The following is a 19,070-nucleotide window of genomic DNA, read 5'->3' on the forward strand; positions in this document are numbered from 1 at the left end:
TTTCCTATTGAGTTTTGACAGATAGTGAGGAATGAAGGAGATGGATATAGTTAAAGGAATAGCATGAAGGATTCTTGTGGTGATTCTGTATCTTGACTGCAATGGTGGTTTCATAAATCTACACTTGTGATACAATTATATGGAACTAGGCAATGGCAACCCACTCCAGTACTCTTGCCTGGAAAATTCCATGGAAGGAGGAGCCTGGTAGGCTGCAGCCCATGGGGTCACCAAGAATCAGACACAACTGAGCAACTTCACTTTCACTTTTCACTTTCACGCATTGGAGAAGGAAATGGCAACCCACTCCAGTGTTCTTGCCTGGAATATCCCAGGGACGGGGGAGCCTGGTGGGCTGCCGTCTATGGGGTCGCACAGAGTCGGACACGACTGAAGTGACTTAGCAGCTAGCAGCTAGTAGACATAGAGGCTTCCCTGGTGGCTCAGTAGTAAAGAATCTGCCTGCCAATGCAGGAGATATGGGTTTGACCCCTGGGTCAGGAAGACCCCCTGGAGGAGAGCATGTCAACCCACTCCAGTATTTTTGCCTGGAGAATCCAATGGATAAAGGAGCCTGGTGGGCTACTGTCCATGAGGTCGCAGAGTCAGACATGACTGAGCAACTAACACTGGCAAGCAGTTACGTGTATATTTGTCTCTGCTTATATTAACAGAGGGATTTGAGGAAGAACAAAGTTACCTTAGATGCTGTGTGAGTAGGGAATAAAAATAGATTGCAATTTATATTTGTGTGTATACATTTTTCATACCAATACACACATATACTTTATTATATATAACATTTATTAAAATAGAGCCTTCATATTTATTATTTTAACAAAATAAAAACATTAAGGAAGCAATACTAAATTATAATGAACAAAATGATTATAAAATGCCAAATGTCTACATAACATGGAAAATATAACTATTAGATAAAGAACAAATTTTAAAATGAATACTATAAAATCTAAAAGGATACTTGCATAGGTGGAGCAAGCTCTACATTCTAGGTTAAGAAGTCTTAACAGTATTTTATATATGATGTTTCTTTTCTTTTTGGCTGTGCCGAGTCTTACTTGTAGTATCACGATCTTTGTTACTGTATGTGGGATCTTCAGTATAAGTATGTGGGCTCTTAGTTGAGCCATGTAGGTCTAGTTCCCTGACCAGAGATGGAATCTCTGCCTCCTGCATTGGGAGGCAGAGTCTTAACCACTGAACCACCAGATGAGTCCCTATATATGATATATATGATATGAGTCCCTATATATATGTTTCTATATGACATTCTTTTATGAAACTGTCTCAATTTGGAACATAAAAGAAATGTAACATAATTCCTCTGATAATAGCCAAGATTAATTTTATGTAATGTTTTTATTTTTAAAAAGGATAAAGAAAGATTTTTCCTGCTAAATTGTGAAAAGTATTGTGAAGATAGGATAATTCAAAAATTGTGACACTGATTTAGTTAGCTTTTGTCCTTCAGAATGTTATGTATAGAAGCAGTCCCACTATAAAAATGTGTGTATGTGTATGAGTAAATGATACATGATAAATTTAGCACTAAAAATGATTTGGCCAAATATATCATTTAAAACAGGGTATGAAAAAGGTAGGTCTACAAAGATACTATATGATAAAAGTAAGAACACTTATTATTCCCCAGAAAAGTTTATTTTTAATTAATTTATATCTTAAATTGATTTTTAAAATATTATCCATGTAGAGGGAGTTTTTCATTTCTGAACTTACCTAGGAGAACCTCTATGTCTTATTTGAATGTCTACCAATTAGTACCATGCCTGGCATGTAGAAGATCATAAGTTAGTATTTATGGAGTGAATTAGCAAAGGAAACAACCTTGTTAACATCATATGACAATCCTTTATTTTCTCTAATAAGGAGTGCAATCTATTAGCACCTTTCTTCAAGACATAATTTTATAGGAGAAACAGTAAACTCAATGATATGCTAATGATTCTTTAAGAAATTAAGCTTCACAAACTCCACATTAAAGTCATAAAAACTAAATGCTTTGGTTATCACGTTAAAATGATTCTTATTTGAAACCAGGAATAGAATAGCTCTTCCAAGAAAGTATTATAAATGACATCATGGTAAATTGATTCCAAGCTTCCAACAACTACTCTCCACCCTGTCCCTTCCTCCAGACACACAGAGGAGCATTACTTACCCTCACTTCAGGCATCTAAAAATCCAAGTGCTTTCTTTCTTGTGTTCTCAAAAGGATAACAATTCATGATATCAATTCTTTGAAATCAGTTTCAGTGAGTGAAGTGAATCTTGCATTTATATAGCTACAGGTTTTAATCAGTAACTGTAAAGCTAACCACTCATCATTTGTTAAATTACTTTCAAGTAGGAGCAGGTAGGTGAAGAGTTGGCAAGACTTCAGCCACATCTGATGTGACCATTCATACCTACACATTTCTGGAGACGTTTTTTCCTAATCTCAGGAGAAATTTTTAAAAAAATGGTCTTGACAGTATCTGGGAAGAATTGAGGATAAAAGGAGCAGCCTCTGGTCACAACAATGCTTCTTCAGGAGCATTTTTAACACTCCATGGACTGTAGCCTACTGGACTTCTCCGTCCATGGGATTTTCCAGGCAAAGGTACTGGAGTGGTTTGCCATTTCCTTCTCCATTAACAAATAAAGACAACAGCAAAAGACCTGTCCTGAACACTTGACGTTGAATGACTCATGTAATTCCCAAAGCCACCCTGTGAGAATGAGGATGATTTTCTCATTTTCTAATAATGAGATTCAGAGATTGTGACCTGGTCAATGTCAAACAAGTGCACAGGTCTTTACTTGTCTCAACCTGGGGACTGGATGCTTCCTACTCGGCACAGATATTCAGTACAAATCCAGCCCCTGTATCAAGAGGGACTCTTCTGTCCACTGCCTGAGGTAAATTCAGTCCACTCCGATTCCCTTTCCTAACACTCATGGTTTGTTCTTGAGATAACATCTTAATAATTTTTACTCAGGCCGATATATATCACCCTGCCATAAATCCTTTCTTTTAAAATTCTCAAATGTTTCATGAGGCTTTTCTATCATTTGAAGAGATTCCCTTAATTAATAGATGGATAGCTCCATTACTTAAACTGTGGTTCGGGAATTAATCTTAGATTTACATGGGTTGCATCTACCTAAACAAACTTTAAATCATATTACTTACATCCTTGTTTACTAATCATTTATGGTCCAACAACTATGCCATTAATTTAAATATTAAGAATATTTTGCATGTGGATAAAGTATATGTGAATTCTATCCCCTACCTCAATGTATGTTTTTAATATACATATAAAATCTATATAATGAATGCATGTGTGATACATATACACCAAGCTGCACCCAAATCTACACCTACAAACTGGTTTGCATGTAAACAGCCACTCTTTTAATTGAACTTTCCTTTGTTTCTTTCAGTAAATGTTTACTGAATATATAATTTGCATTCAAGTGGAAATAAGTTATTACTTGCTTCACTGAAAATGATATTATCTTAATCATTTATGTATTTATTTATGGCTAGCTGGGTCTTCACTGCTGTGGGAGCCACTCTCTAGTGGTGTGTAGGCTTCTTATTGCAGTGGCTTCTACTATTGCAGATTACGCTCTAAGGCTCACAGGCGTCAGTAGTTGGGGCAGGTGGGCTTCAGTAGTAATGGCACACGGGCTTCAGCAGCTGTGGCAGGTGGGCTTCAGTAGTAATGGCACACAGGCTTCAGCAGTAATGGCACACGGGCTTCAGTAGCTGCAGCATGTGGGCTCAGCAGGTCCCCTCGTGGGCTCTAGAGCACCGGCTCAGTACTTGTGGTACACGGGCTTAGCTGCTCTGTGGCATGTGGAATCTTGGATCAGGGATCAAACCCATGTCTCTGCATAGGCAGGTGGATTCTTTACCACTGAGCCATCAGAGAAGCCCTGAATATAATATTCTTAATCAAGTTTTACAGCTTAATAAGGTTCATCATCAGTTAGATACCTCATACACTGAACAATCACTGAAGGAGAAGAACCAGTGAGTTTGCCTATATATTTCAGAACACTGCCAATTATAAAGAAATTTCACCAGCTTAATTACTTATTTAGCTAACAAAAATTAATATATTTATAATCATGCCTCTATTAATTTAAAAATCTGATTATGCCATCTTTATAGCCAGGAAAAGATGTAGTTACTGAAGTTACTATAGTAATTTAAAAATTTATTTTCTATGTCCATTCACTGGAATTTTGTGATAGAAATTTAATTGTGGACTAAATCTTAGCTTAATCTTCATCCAGAAATACTTAGTGAAGTACTAGGAAAGCACTAGGTTTTAGCCTGGAAGTTAATAATTACCAGATGTAAGCCAAACTAATTACATTTATATCTGGATTAATAATCAAAAGGCTTGGCCAGATATGGCTGTTTCTTTGAACACTGTTTTTATTTCAATTGCTCTTTTCCCAAATGCTTACCTGAGTAGAGTGAAACATTTTTTTAATTATGTATTTATAATATAGTGCTTTAACTTATCTGTTATATTGACTTACCTATAATTTAGATAACAGTAGAGTGAAGATAAGTGTCAGCCTCAGAGAAATATGGGCCCCTGAAGGCGTTTCTCTCCTTCAACATGTGCACTTCACAGTACAGGATCTAGTACATCATTCTGGTGTCAGAAAGCATGACACATAGTCATCCATTTTGTTTCCTTCTGTTGCCGTATTTAATCAAAATAGATGATCTAGAACTTATTTTGTTGGGCGTATGTCTATCAATACTTTCAGTTAATAATTTTGTCCAAGGTAACACAGAACTTAAAGAAAAATACATATATTTTAATGTTTGCAAATCCCTACATTACAAAATTTTAATTTCAGTAATATTATTTTGCTTTTATTGTACATTTTCTTATAAGCTTTATAATAAATCTTATTCAAACTATGAGAAATCATTTTTTATTTAACTGTAGCCTCTCAGAATTAATTTCACTATTTGGCAAAAATGCTAATATTATTTTTTTATTGGAGTATAGTTGCTTTGCAATGTTGGATTAGTTCCTGCTGTATATCAAAGTGAATCAGCCACATGTATAATCAGAAAGAGAAAAACGAATATTGTATATTAACGCATATATGTGGAATCTAGAAAATGGTATGTATGAACTTATTTGCAAAGATCATATTTTATAACAGCTTTGTTGAGGTAGAGTTCACCTGCACCGTGTGGTTAGTACATAGACGTGAATTCAGTGTCACGATTCAGGAAGTGATTGCTATTTAACTTTATTCCATTTGGGCTGCATACATATTCATGAGAAAAATATTGTGTGTGTATTCAGTTGCTAAGTCGTGTCCGACTCTTTGTGACCCCACGGACTGCAGCACACCAAGCTTCCCTGTCCTTCACTATCTCCCAGAATGGTGAAGTTTAGTTTGCTCAAATTCATGTCCATTGAGTCGGTGATGTCATCCAAACATCTTATCCTCTGTCGACCCCTTCTCCTGCCATCAATCCTTCCCAGCATCAGAGTCTTTTCCAATGAGTCAGTTCTTCACAATAGGGAGCCAAAGACTAGAGCTTCAGCTTCAGCATCAGTCCTTCCAATGAATATTCAGGGTTGGTTTCCTTTAGGATGGACTGGTTGGATCTCCTTGCAGTCCAAGAGACTCTCCAGTCTTCTCCAGCAGCACAGTTCAAAAGCATCAATTCTTTAGCACTCAGCCTTCTTTTCAAACCAACTCTCACTTATGTATATGACTACAGGATGGAGTAGGCAAGACTAGACAGCAGGGAGAATTCATAAAAGGAAATGATGGAACTTTGGAGAGTGATGAATATATGCATTATCTTGACTGAGGTGAGATATTATTAACCAAACCAGGTTCATTGGCCTGGCATGCAGCAAGCCAAATGCTGAGACAGAAAGGGTTGTAGCAGAGAAAAGATTTATTCACGAGGCAGCCAAGTGAGGAGATGGGAGAACAAATCCCAAATCTGCCTTCCTGAAGGTAAGAGGGTAGGGTATTTTGGGGATAAAGAAGCATAGGGAAGTCTACTCAATAATCTGAAATGGCCTATGTGGGAATAGAATCTAAAGAAGAGTGGAGATATGTGTATGTGTGTATATATATATATCATTAATTCACTTAGATGTACAGCAGAAATTAACACAACACTGAAATCAACTATGAGTATGTGTATTAATCTCTCGGTCATGTCTGACTCATTGTGACCCATGGACCATAACCCGCCAGGCTGCTCTGTCCATGGAATTCTCTAGGCAAGAATACTGGAGTGGGTAGCTATTCCCTTCTCCAACGGATCTTCTCAACCCAGGGGTTGAACCCAGCCTGCCTGCATTGCAGGCATATTTTTTACCATCTGAGCCACCAGGGAAACCCTGTAATCAACTATACTCTAGTAAAAAAAATAGTATTAATAGTAATTAAAAGGAAAAGATGCAGGGCCATCTGAGGTGTGGGAGCTGTGGGGAAAGATAACTGGAAATAAGAAGAGGGTGAAGTAATTATTGTTCTCTGCAGGTGCAACTAAGTTACAGGTTAGCATGTTCTGGGGGTGGGGTTTTGGGCCCTTTGACGTCAAAAGATTGCCCAGTGGATACTCCCACCTGCCTCGTATGAAGGTGGTTGTTCTTAACTAGCCTTAACTAGCTGGAACTCAAACTCCATACAGCTGACTCCAAGTTCCTAGAAAAAAACTTGAGCGAATGTCTTATCGTTTAGGTGCTAAGAGGAGGTATTGAAGTTACATGAGGCTTGGAAGACATGCAAGGTTTTATAAAAATACATTAAGCTAATCATAATTGAATGGCTTTAACTGATGATTACCCTCAGTTTCTATGTCTCATCTAGCATGTGCTCCCTCAGGAAGAGAGAGGTGGTAAAATTCTCCAGGCCAGAATACTGGAGCAGGTAGCCTCTTCCCTTTATCCAGGGGATCTTCTCAACCCAGGGATCAAACTCAGGTCTAACCTGCACTGCAGGCAGATTCTTTACCAGTTTGAGCCACCAGGGAAGCCCACGAATACTGGAGTGGGTAGCCTATCCCTTCTCCAGAAGATCTTCCAGACCCAGGGATCAAACCAGGGTTTCCTACACGGCAGGTAGATTCTTTACAGCTGAGCTGCCAGGGAAGCCCAAAGCAAGTGAAGACAATCCAAATAAGAAAAAGCAGGGCTTGCTATAGTCAGCCATCATCTCCTGCATTTGGCAGACTCAAGGGCAAGCCGAAGAGGAAAAACATGGAGAAAAGAGAAAGCTACGGGTACAACCTAAATGGAGGCCCTTGTCCTGGGGAAGCTGTTGGTTGCAAAACGAGAAGGTGGACATACTACATGATGGGTAAAGGTATGTGTTTGACTCTCTCTGGTTGGTTCTAAGTTGGAAGAGAAGACAAAAATTAGGGAAGTTTTTATTAACCAAGTTCTGCTCTCTGGGGCTGATTGCTACAGTATTTATTTGCCTTGCTGTAGACAGTGGGAGACAAAGAAAGGGAGAAAAAATAGAGAGCGTGATAATGATAACCGAATAGCTCATTTATATTTTTTCTATTTTATTTCAAAACTTAGTTCATCATGACATAACATAATCCTACTGAAATATTCTCTCAAATTAGAAAACTCATTAAAGTGTCATATATTCTAATATTCGTCCGGATGATCTTTTAACTTCAGCCCTTTTAACTTCTAACCTCAGATTGGCATTTGAATTTCTTACAGTGGCTCTGAACATATCAATTTGCCCTATTTTTTTTTTTTTTTTGTTAAATACACTATGCTTTTAAAATTCTATTTGCTTTTCATTTCATTCCTATGGGATGCTGAAAGATATTTCAGGAGGTTAATGCCCGTTTTATGGAACTTTACAGAAATGTATGGTGTTTAAATTTAAATGAGATTAAAAAAAAATAGGCAGTGGAGAAGAAAACTGGACTTTTGAGACAAAGATTAGAGGCAGTAGAGGTGAAAGTTTGATAAAAGCAGTAGTCCCAGGGTATCTGTATTATGCAGTTGGGGAGGGTTTGGGAGGGTTATAGGGGAGAGTCTGATATTCAGAGAGTATTTCAAAGAATTTCTCTGCTTTCAAGGTCACCATTAACATGCAGAGAAGTAAGGCATATATGTAGAATTTAAGTAATAAAATGAGACAAGGCAAACCTCAGTGGTTCTAGGGAGCCAAATCTTCCTGAAGGGAAAAACAAAACCTAAGTGAATAATAGTGAAAATCACACTCACCTAAAGTATAAGTAACAGTTAAGAACTTCTGATTTTCAAATATTTATCAATTTTGACATATGAACTTTCTTCAGACAATGATTTTAAAAATGTAATTTATTCTTCAATTATTCATTAGATAAATGCTGCTGCTTATGAGTGGAGTATTAAAGTGATATATCACAGATTAGCATAAATCTTTAATTTTGAATGAAAAACAAATACTAATCAAATAGAACAACGAAAAGCTATTTTCAATAAACATTTTTTGATTTCACATTGGAAAAAAAGATATTCCTAAAGGGGGTGCTTTCTGGAAATCTCTGGATTTTCAATGACAAAAAGTTCACCAGCTGCGATGGAGACTAGAGCAATAAGTCAGAATGGTGGCTTTAAAATCAGACACACCTGTGTTCAGATTCCAGGTCTGTTATCTTGTGTGCTCGTGAAAATGTTCTTTAAAACAGTGCTTATTTTATTCATGCTTAAAAATGATACAATAGCAATCATATCATTGCAATAGGATCATTTATAAAAGGCATACTCAATGTTAGGCTTTTTAAGTAATTCATATGGTTATCACATTTTTTTCTTAAGCAGTCTTATGAGTTATGTGCTATTATCATCATTCCAATTTTTTGGATGAAAATATGGAGTCACAGAAAGGTTAAGTGGTAGACCCAAGAGCCACACAGCTGGCAAGTACTAGAACAGACTGTGAGCTCAGGCAGTCTGCTTCCCTCATCGGTGCTTGTGCTTTTATGAGAGTTACATGACATCATGCTTGTGTATCATACCCTCCATAATTTACCAAACATGCACTTAGGAAAAGTAATATTGTTGGATATTCTGGAAATAAAATCTTCAACAGTAGACGAGCCTCTCTAGGGTATATAATGAACTCTACCACTTTTAATTAATCATTTTTTGGAGAATTGGTTCAAATATAATGATAGCAAAGTAAGACTGAATTTTAGATTTGATACTATTGATTGAATTATATATGCATACACACAGACAGGCTTTGTGATAAATGTTTTAAGCTTTAAATAATTAAAATGTTTATCTTTGGGCACTCTATTTTCTAATTTAATTGTTTTGGACTAACTGTCTAGAAAAACCACAACCCAACTAACATTCAGAAAGCCAAGTACAGTTTGGCCTGGCTGAACCTACAAGTTCAAAGAATAATTGCCAAGTATGTCCTTTGCATTGTATCAGTATAGTTGCTACTGTAATTTGAGTAACTATTAGTAAACTCATACACTGAAAAAGTCAATAAGGATTTACAGGTAAACCACTTTTCCCCATGTGTGCTATTTTTCATCTTTTCTTCATTTTCTGTTTGGGAAATATTTAGGTAAATCCTATTAGGATTAAATCATGTTGAAAATGCATGAAAACTGCTAATTCTCCATGGAAACTCACCCTTCTCTATGGGAACTACATGATAACAAGGGAGCTGACTTTGTGACCACAGATGCTAGGTGTAGTTGAATAACTTTTTAACAAAGCTTTGTAGTTTTAACTTCCAATTCAATAATGGGTTTTGGAAATCATAGCCCCTCAGATTAGAATGAGACTCAACCAGAGACCTGTAAATAAATCTGTATTGGGGCAAAGATGCATTTTAAAGTAACTGCAAATCCAATCAGCAATACTGAACTCCTTAATGGCCCCTGTTTCTTATATATCATTTGTGTTGCTGATGAGAAGAGAGTTTTATAAAGTTCTGTATAAGGACTAGAAAATCCACAAACAGTTCAAAAGACAGAGTAATAGTTTGATCTTCCCTCTAACCCCACTCTGAGCATCTCCGCTAAGACCAGGTGAAAGAGCATCTGGAGGTAAAATGAGGGTGTGGACATGGACACACAGTTGACAACTTACTTCCTGGGATTAAGAAGAAACATGAACTTTGTCAATCATAACCCAGTAAGTCTGAGAAAAAGAGAAGAAAAATAATGCTCAGTGACTTAGAAGAGTCATTTTTCTTTGTTCACTCTTTTGCATAAATATAGCAAAGTAAATAACAGAGGGTTAATGTACACATATATAGAACAGAATTGCTTGCTGAAAAACCAAGTAAGCTTTGCTTTTAGGGGCTCTAAAACAATACAATACAGAGGATGATTGTGAACACTAGTCATAGGGAAACTCTCACTTTAAGAAAAGATTAATGATGTAATATAGAGTCAGATAATCCTATGTCAATAATGAAAAAATAAATCATCTGTATTTAGAAGAAGAGGACATTACTTTGATAGCAATAAGAAGCTGAAGCACAAAATCAGGGAGTCCATCAATTTAAAGGGGGAAAAACATTGGTCCGAAGCTTTTGGTTTTGTCTTTGATTTTATTGTGGTTTTTAATCTACTATAATTGGATGTGGAATCCTGTCTCATCTCCACCTTTGACCTAACAGCAAGTGTGTTTTGACATATTCTGAGGACAAACTGGAGTGAACTGTAGTGTAACAGCTACAGAAGCATCTCTGTGGAGGTGGACGGAGCTCGTATGGCCCTTCTCAGCAGTAGAGAGCTGCCCAGGCGCTGGCACCAGGGTTTGGAATTACTTCTGACTTGCACTGTGGATACAATTACAATTATAGCCATTAATCATGGCTAACTAAGAGGACAGAGAAAAATCTGTCACTCGTAGAGGGAGAGGCATGTTTTGAATGCCCGTAAACAAACCCGCAAAAAGGTTCGATGCACGATGCTGGATGCCTGGGGCTGGTGCACTGGGACGGCCCAGAGGGATGGTATGGGGAGGGAGGAGGGAGGAGGGTTCGGGATGGGGAACACATGTATACCTGTGGCGGATTCATTTTGATATTTGGCAAAACTAATACAATTATGTAAAGTTTAAAAATAAAATAAAATTAGAAAAAAAAAAAAAAAAGCCTGGCTTAGGGACAGCAGAATTGAGGAAGGAGGTGGTTTGAGCCATAGCCCCAGGGATATTAAACCATCACGAAGGTTTTGAATTAGACTAGAATGGCTAGGTTGGAGTAAAATTGAAAAGGAAAGACTGGCTGTTTGCCTCATGAAGGTATTAGAGCCTCCTGGAAAGATGCCAGAACAAATTTTAGTCTAGATGGTTCCAGAATACTGTTGCCAGAGCCCCAGGGACCTCCCCACAGAATTAGCCTTTGGATCCAGTATCTGCTGTCTGCTCTCCAAGACACCATACCAGATCTTAGGACTCATCTCTTTCATGCTGGCCCTCTGCCCAGGCCCAGATACTGACTAGTCTTAAATTTCCAACACTGCAACACTGACCTGCAACCCTCAGTCAGTAGAAGCATGAAAGGGCTCAAGCAGAAGCAAATCCAGAGGTTCTAAATAACAAGGTGTTTTTTTTTGTTGTTGTTTGTTTTTTAAGGCTAAGAAATTGAACTATGGTATTGGAGAAGACTCTTTGAGAGTCCCTTGGACATCAAAGAGATCCAACCAATCCATCGTAAAGGAGATCAGTCCTGACTGTTCAGTAGAAGGACTGATGTTGAAGCTGAAACTCCAATAATTTGGCCGCCTGATGTGAAGAACTGACTCATTGGAAAAGACCCTGATGCTGGGAAAGATTGAAGGCAGGAGGAAAAGGGGATGACAGAGGATGAAATGGTTGGATGGCATCACCGACTCAATGGACATGAGTTTGGGTAGACTCCGGGAGTTGGTGATGGACAGGAAGACCTGACCTGCTGCAGTCCATGGGTTCACAAAGAGTCAGACATGACTAAGCGACTGAACTGAAGAAATTAGAATAGATGATGCTGCCACAGGAATCTTGCATTTGACCCTAATTTTAAAGCAGTTAATATTTTCCAAAGATTTTTCCATCTCTATTATGAAATATTTATAGAAAGTGTAAGCTATGTATTGTGAAGAGGTCTATTTTGCAAATAGGAAGAAACATTACTGAATCTTCCACGTGACCACAGAGAGTGAGCACCCTAGCAATGACCCAGACTCTGAGCCTAAGTCCATATGCATGCTCCTTCCACAGAAATGTTGTTTGGTTGTGACATATAAATAGAAATCTGAACAAATGCTGTCATAAAAAAGAACTAGGCTAGACACAGGAAAATAAAGAGACAAAATAATTTAAAATACCAAAGTGAACATTTTAATGTTGATTTTACAATGGCTATTTGTATGTTCCCAATCCTTGGTTGGGGCTTCCTTGGTGGCTCAGATGGTAAAGAATCTGCCTGCAATGCAAGAGACCTGGGTTTGATCACTGGGTGGGAAGATCCCCCGGAGAAGGAAATGGCAACCCACTCCAGTATTCTTGCCTGGAGAATGCCATGGACAGAGAAGCCTAGTAGGCTACAGTTCACAGGGTTGCAAGGAGTCTGACGCGACTGAGCGGCTACCATTTGCACTTTCACTTTCAATCCTTAACAATATTGCCTTCCAATCACGGTCCCAGCATCCTCCCTGGTAGGATTCTATGACCTTAGGCGTTCACTTTCTTCCCTGTTTTACTTGCCTTGAGTCTTCCCCCCAGTGGATCCCAAATCACTTCTATCTGCTCTCGCAGTACCTCTTCAGCCAGTCTTCTTCCAGCTTCTGATACAGTGTCTACCCCAAACTGGCATCTAGGAATATATACAGATATAGAACCTGGGTGCTTTGCCTTGATATTTGGGGGGTGGGGACAGCAGTAGCCTCCTTCCCTTCCCCCTGGCATGTCACCATTAGGGAGGCAATGATAAAAGGCTGCTAGCTAATTCCTTCTGGTTACCTCTTAGAAACACTCTTAACCTAACCTCACCCTCATGCCAGCATATCCCCTGACATTGGCCAAATATTAGTGAATATATGAATAGGGAGAGAACTCATCCCTTATAAGATCTGGGCCATTTCTGATTCTAGCATCCCTGGTCGCACTTTGCCAAGAAAGAAGACTCACTTCAAGACAAAGGCTTTAACTTTGCTGTGTAGAATTTTCCAGGTTTTTATTGAGATGAAATGTCTGCTGTTTGGTAAGGAGTTGTCTTACAAGTAACGGCAAAAGATGCATACAAATAGAATAATGTTTGTTTTTATATCAAGTAACAGGGGTAATTTCAGCAGGCAGAACAATTACTGAGTTAAATACTACCTGTAGAAGAGAAAATAAGGCCAAACAACATTCTGGGTATACTAGACACATTATAATCCTATGTGTTTATATATATATATATATATATACATACACACACACACACACACACACACACACATACATATCATGGCAAAAGATGATTAGGTTAGTGAAATGGAGCTTTTGGAAAGAAAGCAATTGGGCTCAGTGTTAAGGAAGCAATTAGAACTCCATGCAGCATTTACTGAACTGACACTTTATGCCTAGATTATAATTAGCATTTTAAGATTATTTGCTGTTTTCCTGGATGCTTCTATTTGTGGCATCATTCAGTGATCTCATAAGTTTGATGACCATCCTGCTAAAAGAAGTCTCTGTGTTCAAACTGAATTCCTGTTGTGATTTTCACTCACTTTGATCTTAGAAAAACACATTTTGAGATAATTGAAATAGTTAACTCCATGGATTTAAGTAACCGTGCTTGGCTCATTTTATATACAATAAATAAATATAATAATTTAATCCATTTATAGAAACATCATTTAATTATTTAAGGTGTGAGGTAGCCAAGCAGAAGGGTTCTTCAGTATTTTTTTTTTCTGTTGTTGTATTTATCCCCAGTGAAAATCAGGTAGGGAGTATAAGTCTCCTCTTGTATCCCTCTGTCTTAGGGACCATAAAACTCTTAAAGAAGATGGGCTAAGTCTTATCTCGGTGCAGCATTGTGACACATATGTACGAATGTCATCAGTTCCTTTTCCCACTACTACCCTCACTGACATGTAGTGAATCTCTAATGGAAAACAAAACAAAACCTTGAGACTTCCCTGGCAGTCCAATGGTTAAGACTCCTTGCATCTTATGCAGGGGGCATGGGTTTGATCCCTGGTTGTGTGAGCTGGGATCCCACATACCTTGTGGCCAAAAAAAAAAAAAAACTTGTTTAAAATCATTAACCCTGATAGTCACTGAAGACTAATTGTTTCTCCCCATAGTAAGTACTGGGGAGCACAGACCAGCGTGCTGCAGTCCATCAGGTTGCAAAAAGTCAGGCACGACTGAGTGACTGATCTGAACTGATAATAAGTACAGTAATACCAAAAGCTTACAAAGTACCAGATACTCTTCTAAGCAATGTGTATACACTATGGCATATAATCCTCACAAAACCTGGGAGATAGTTGCTAGGGTATCAGATATTGTCCTCACTGCACAACGGAGAAAGAAGAGGCAAAGAGAATTTAAGTAATTTCCCCACGGCCTCACAGCTTTCCTACAGTCTTCAGGCAGTCCAGTCCCCGAAGCAATGGTTTTGGCCATTATGCCAAAATGACCTTGAATCTTGAGCTATTAAATATGAGGGTGTACTAGATGAGCTCTTAAATTTCTATGAAGTTCTAAAATTTAAACTCTTTATAGTATTCTGCAGTCGATATGAATGAGTAATAAACCAGATTAATATACATTCCAAGACAGATTTCTTAAAAAGAAGCCTGCTGACCCAAATTGGTCAGTGTTTAGGCAATGTGATTAAGTGAAGACCATTCAGAGCTGAGATATTTTCTAAAAGGGTCACCTTCCCTCAGCTTCTTAAGAGATTCATCATGGTAAGAAGCCCATGCCAAAGATAGATCTGGGTCCTAGTTATTTTAATGTGATTTGATTTTAAATTAAAAACTAATAGTCTTTTCCTGAATTGAATAAGAGTTCTAAAGTTATTTTTAAAGTATCATTTAAATGACCATAGAATCACCCCTTGAATGTTTTTATTTAAGGCGCAAGTAACAAGATATTTAGTGTTATAACACATGACATGATCCTGTGTCATGTAAACATTTTCCTTCTGCTACCGCAGAGGACAAAATGCTACTAAATCAATCAGTCACATTAGTCGTTTAAACAGGGGGTACAGGTGTAGGGGAGCATAGCAGAATCTGTAGAAGCACTTTATGAACGAGTTACTTTACATTCCAGACAGATCACTCCATTTTTCATATCTATGTCAATACATAAAAGGGTAAAGAACCAGATCATTAGAAATGTTGCTCTAGAATATGTGAGAAATTCCCATTAGAAAGTGATTCTTGGCTAGTTTTAAGAACTGGACATGGAACAACAGACCGGTTCCAAATAGGAAAAGGAGTACATCAAGGCTGTATATTATCACCCTGCTTATTTAACTTATATGCAGAGTACATCATGAGAAATGCTGGACTGGAAGAAGCACAAGCTGGAATCAAGATTGCCGGGAGAAATATCAATAACCTCAGATATGCAGATGACACCAGCCTTATGGCAGAAAGTGAGGAGGAACTCAAAAGCCTCTTGATGAAAGTGAAAGTGGAGAGTGAAAAAGTTGGCTTAAAGCTCAGCATTCAGAAAACGAAGATCATGGCATCTGGTCCCATCACTTCATGGGAAATAGATGGTGAAACACCGGAAACGGTGTCAGGCTTTATTTTTGGGGGCTCCAAAATCACTGTAGATGGTGACTGTAGCCATGAAATTAAAAGACGCTTACTCCTTGGAAGGAAAGTTATGACCAACCTAGATAGAATATTGAAAAGCAGAGACATTACTTTGCCAACAAAGGTCTGTCTAGTCAAGACTATGGTTTTTCCAGTGGTCATGTATGGATGTGAGAGTTGGACTGTGAAGAAAGCTGAGTGCTGAAGAATTGATGGTTTTGAACTGTGGTGTTGGAGAAGACTCTTGAGAGTCCCTTGGACTGCAAGGAGATCCAACCAGACGGTTTTGAAGATCAGCCCTGGGATTTCTTTGGAAGGACTGATGCTAAAGCTGAAACTCAAGTACTTTGGCCACTTCATGCGAAGAGTTGACTCATTGGAAAAGACTCTGATGGTGGGAAGGACTGGGGGCAGGAGGAGAAGGGGACGACAGAGGATGAGATGGCTGGATGGCATCACTGACTCGATGGACATGAGTCTGGGTGAACTCCGGGAATTGGTGATGGACAGGGAGGCCTGGCGTGCTGCAATTCATGGGGTCACAAAGAGTCGGACATGACTGAGTGACTGAACTGAACTGAACTGAACTGATGTAAGTCAAAGTTACATATTTTAATTGTAACTTAACATAAGTTACATAAGTTAATTGTAACTTAACTGATTTCCTTTAAGATCAACTGGTTGGAATTCCCTGCAGTCCAAGGGACTCTCAAGAGTCTTCCCCAACACCACAGTTCAAAAGCATCAATTCTTACATATGTTAAACAAAGTTTAATATGTTAAATTATTAATGACATTCATAATTTCATGTAAGGAATGAGATGAGATTTTTATCTGATCATATGGACTATATTAGAGATTAAAATTTAATTTACAACAAAAATGCAGATGTAATAATATACATTGTACATAAACTGATGACTGTATCATCCAGTATCTCATGAACTAAAAGCTTTATTTCAACTACTTAACTTCAATTGTAAAATGGCAATTCATTTGTATTCAAAATTCTCTGACTTACCAGAAGAGATAGCGGGTTCCTAGACCTCTACCAAACAGACAAATATTGAATTTCTCCTAGCCAGAAGCCAGACTGCGCTAATCTTTGTAGTGTCTAACCTGCCACATGAATATACATATTTATAGGTAAAATTAAGTTATGATAGCTTGGCATAGTGCAAGAAGTTTTAAGGCAGTGTTTCTCATGTGAGATAACTGAGGACCCATTTAAAGAAGTAAAACCAAAACCAAATTACAAATTAATGTTTCAGAAGCATCACAATAGTCAAATCAAGTGTTAGTGTAATGTGAGTACTGCTGTTTTGCTTCAGTTTGACTGTAGTACTGGAGTCTTCATCTGTACTATTTAAAGCTAACAGTGATTGAGAACTATGCGTCAAATATTGTTCTACGTGATTTATATTTATGGAGTCCTTTAATTTCACCACAATTCTATAAAGAATTTTGTTTTCAAAAAGAACTTTTACAGCAAGAGATTTTAATTAAACTATCAATGTTACACAAATGTTGGATTAAATTTAAAAACTGCCAGTCTTACCACAGAAGTCTCTTAAACACACCTGCAATGCAGGAGCCACAGAAGACAAGGGTTCCCTCCCTGAGTCAGGAAGATCCCCTGGAGGAGGGCATGGCAACACTCTCCAGTATTCTTGCCTTGAGAATCCCACAGACATTGGAGCCTGTAGAGCTACAGGCCATAGGGTCGCAAAGAGTTGGACACGACTGAAGCAACTTAGTATGTTCAGTTCAGTTCAGTCGCTCAATTGTGTCCAACTCTTTGTGACCCCATGAATAGCAGCATGCCAGGCCTCACTGTCCATCACCAACTCCCGGAGTTTACCCAAACTTACGTCCATAAATGAAATGTTATTGGGGATTAACATCCATATTCCTATATCTACCTAACATATAGGTGGAGAAAAGTTCACCTCTACTGTCTTATGTCATATCACTGGGACTTCTAGATTAAAGACAGATTAGCAGGAAAAGGGCATACACATTTCATTTGATATTAATATTTTTATTTTTAGCGTGCATGAAGGTTTTCAGAGAAAAGAAGTTCAAGATACAAAGAAGCAGTTCACTTTGGGGGTTTATATGCATTTTAAACAGTGGACTACAAACTGTGGAGAAGTGAAAAGACAAAGGAAAAGGGGTTTGGGCAGTAAGTATGGAAGGTAAATTTATGAGAGAAACTTAATGGAAGATCAGGGGTATTTGATAAGATTTTTCTGCAGACATACCTCAGCAATGCCTCTGTCTCTGGGAGATGGGAAATATATGCCCTGCCCTTAGGCACGTAGAGGGAAGAGTACCCTGTCTGTCTAAACTCAGTTGCCTTCAGCTCAAAAGATCCATCTGCCAGCATAGCATATTTTGGGGAGGCAAATCCCAATCCCCTTCACACGGAAATCAGAATCTAACTGTTTGAAATAAAAAGACACTGTGAGAGGTGTGGTTGGATCCAATAACAGTAACGGAAGTGAAGGGTCATTTGCTGGAAGTCCTTAAAATTGACCACTGAACACTGCCACGTTACAGTCTTTCCTAGGCATGCAGAAATGTACATAGATGGAGTTCCTAAAAGTTGTCTCCTGCTTTTCTGAATATTTTACATACTTGATGCAAGGAGGGAAATAGGTTACTTCATATTGATATCTTAGTATTCAGAAATATACTTATGATGTAAGTAATAAAATAGGAGGAGAAGTCAACTGGGTAGGATAGCATCCAACTGTTTAGAAAATTCAAGTGCCCTCAGATTTCTTCCTGAAGAGAAGTAATAAAGCCCATAACACCTGTCACCATTTTAGATCCAATCATCTGGAAGAGCAGTCGATGCAGAAAATACGCCAACCCACAGGCATTAGTCAGCGCTGGCATCAGGTGCTGCCAAAGTGTTGTTCACGGTACTTGCATTTGCTTCTGGTGACTCATGGGGCGGTAGGCAAGGGAGAGGTCCCAAAACCATTGTAATGAGTTGCAGACAGTTCCTGCACTGTCATTCATGAGCCAAAAAAATGAATATAGCACAGAATCAGTAAGGGTTTTCATCTACTTCCTTCCGCTCCACTGACTTGTGGATTTGCCCGGTGCTCCCTAGACTGAGCCCACAGCACCCTGGGTCTCCAGGCTGCCCACACGGTGCTCTCCCTGATGGTGGAGCTGAATGCTTCCAACAGCAGTAGTATTTTTTCCAAACCTTGTTTATGCCATTTTA

Source organism: Bos mutus, chromosome 7, assembly GCF_027580195.1.
Source record: "Bos mutus isolate GX-2022 chromosome 7, NWIPB_WYAK_1.1, whole genome shotgun sequence".
Classification (NCBI taxonomy): Eukaryota; Metazoa; Chordata; class Mammalia; order Artiodactyla; family Bovidae; genus Bos; species Bos mutus.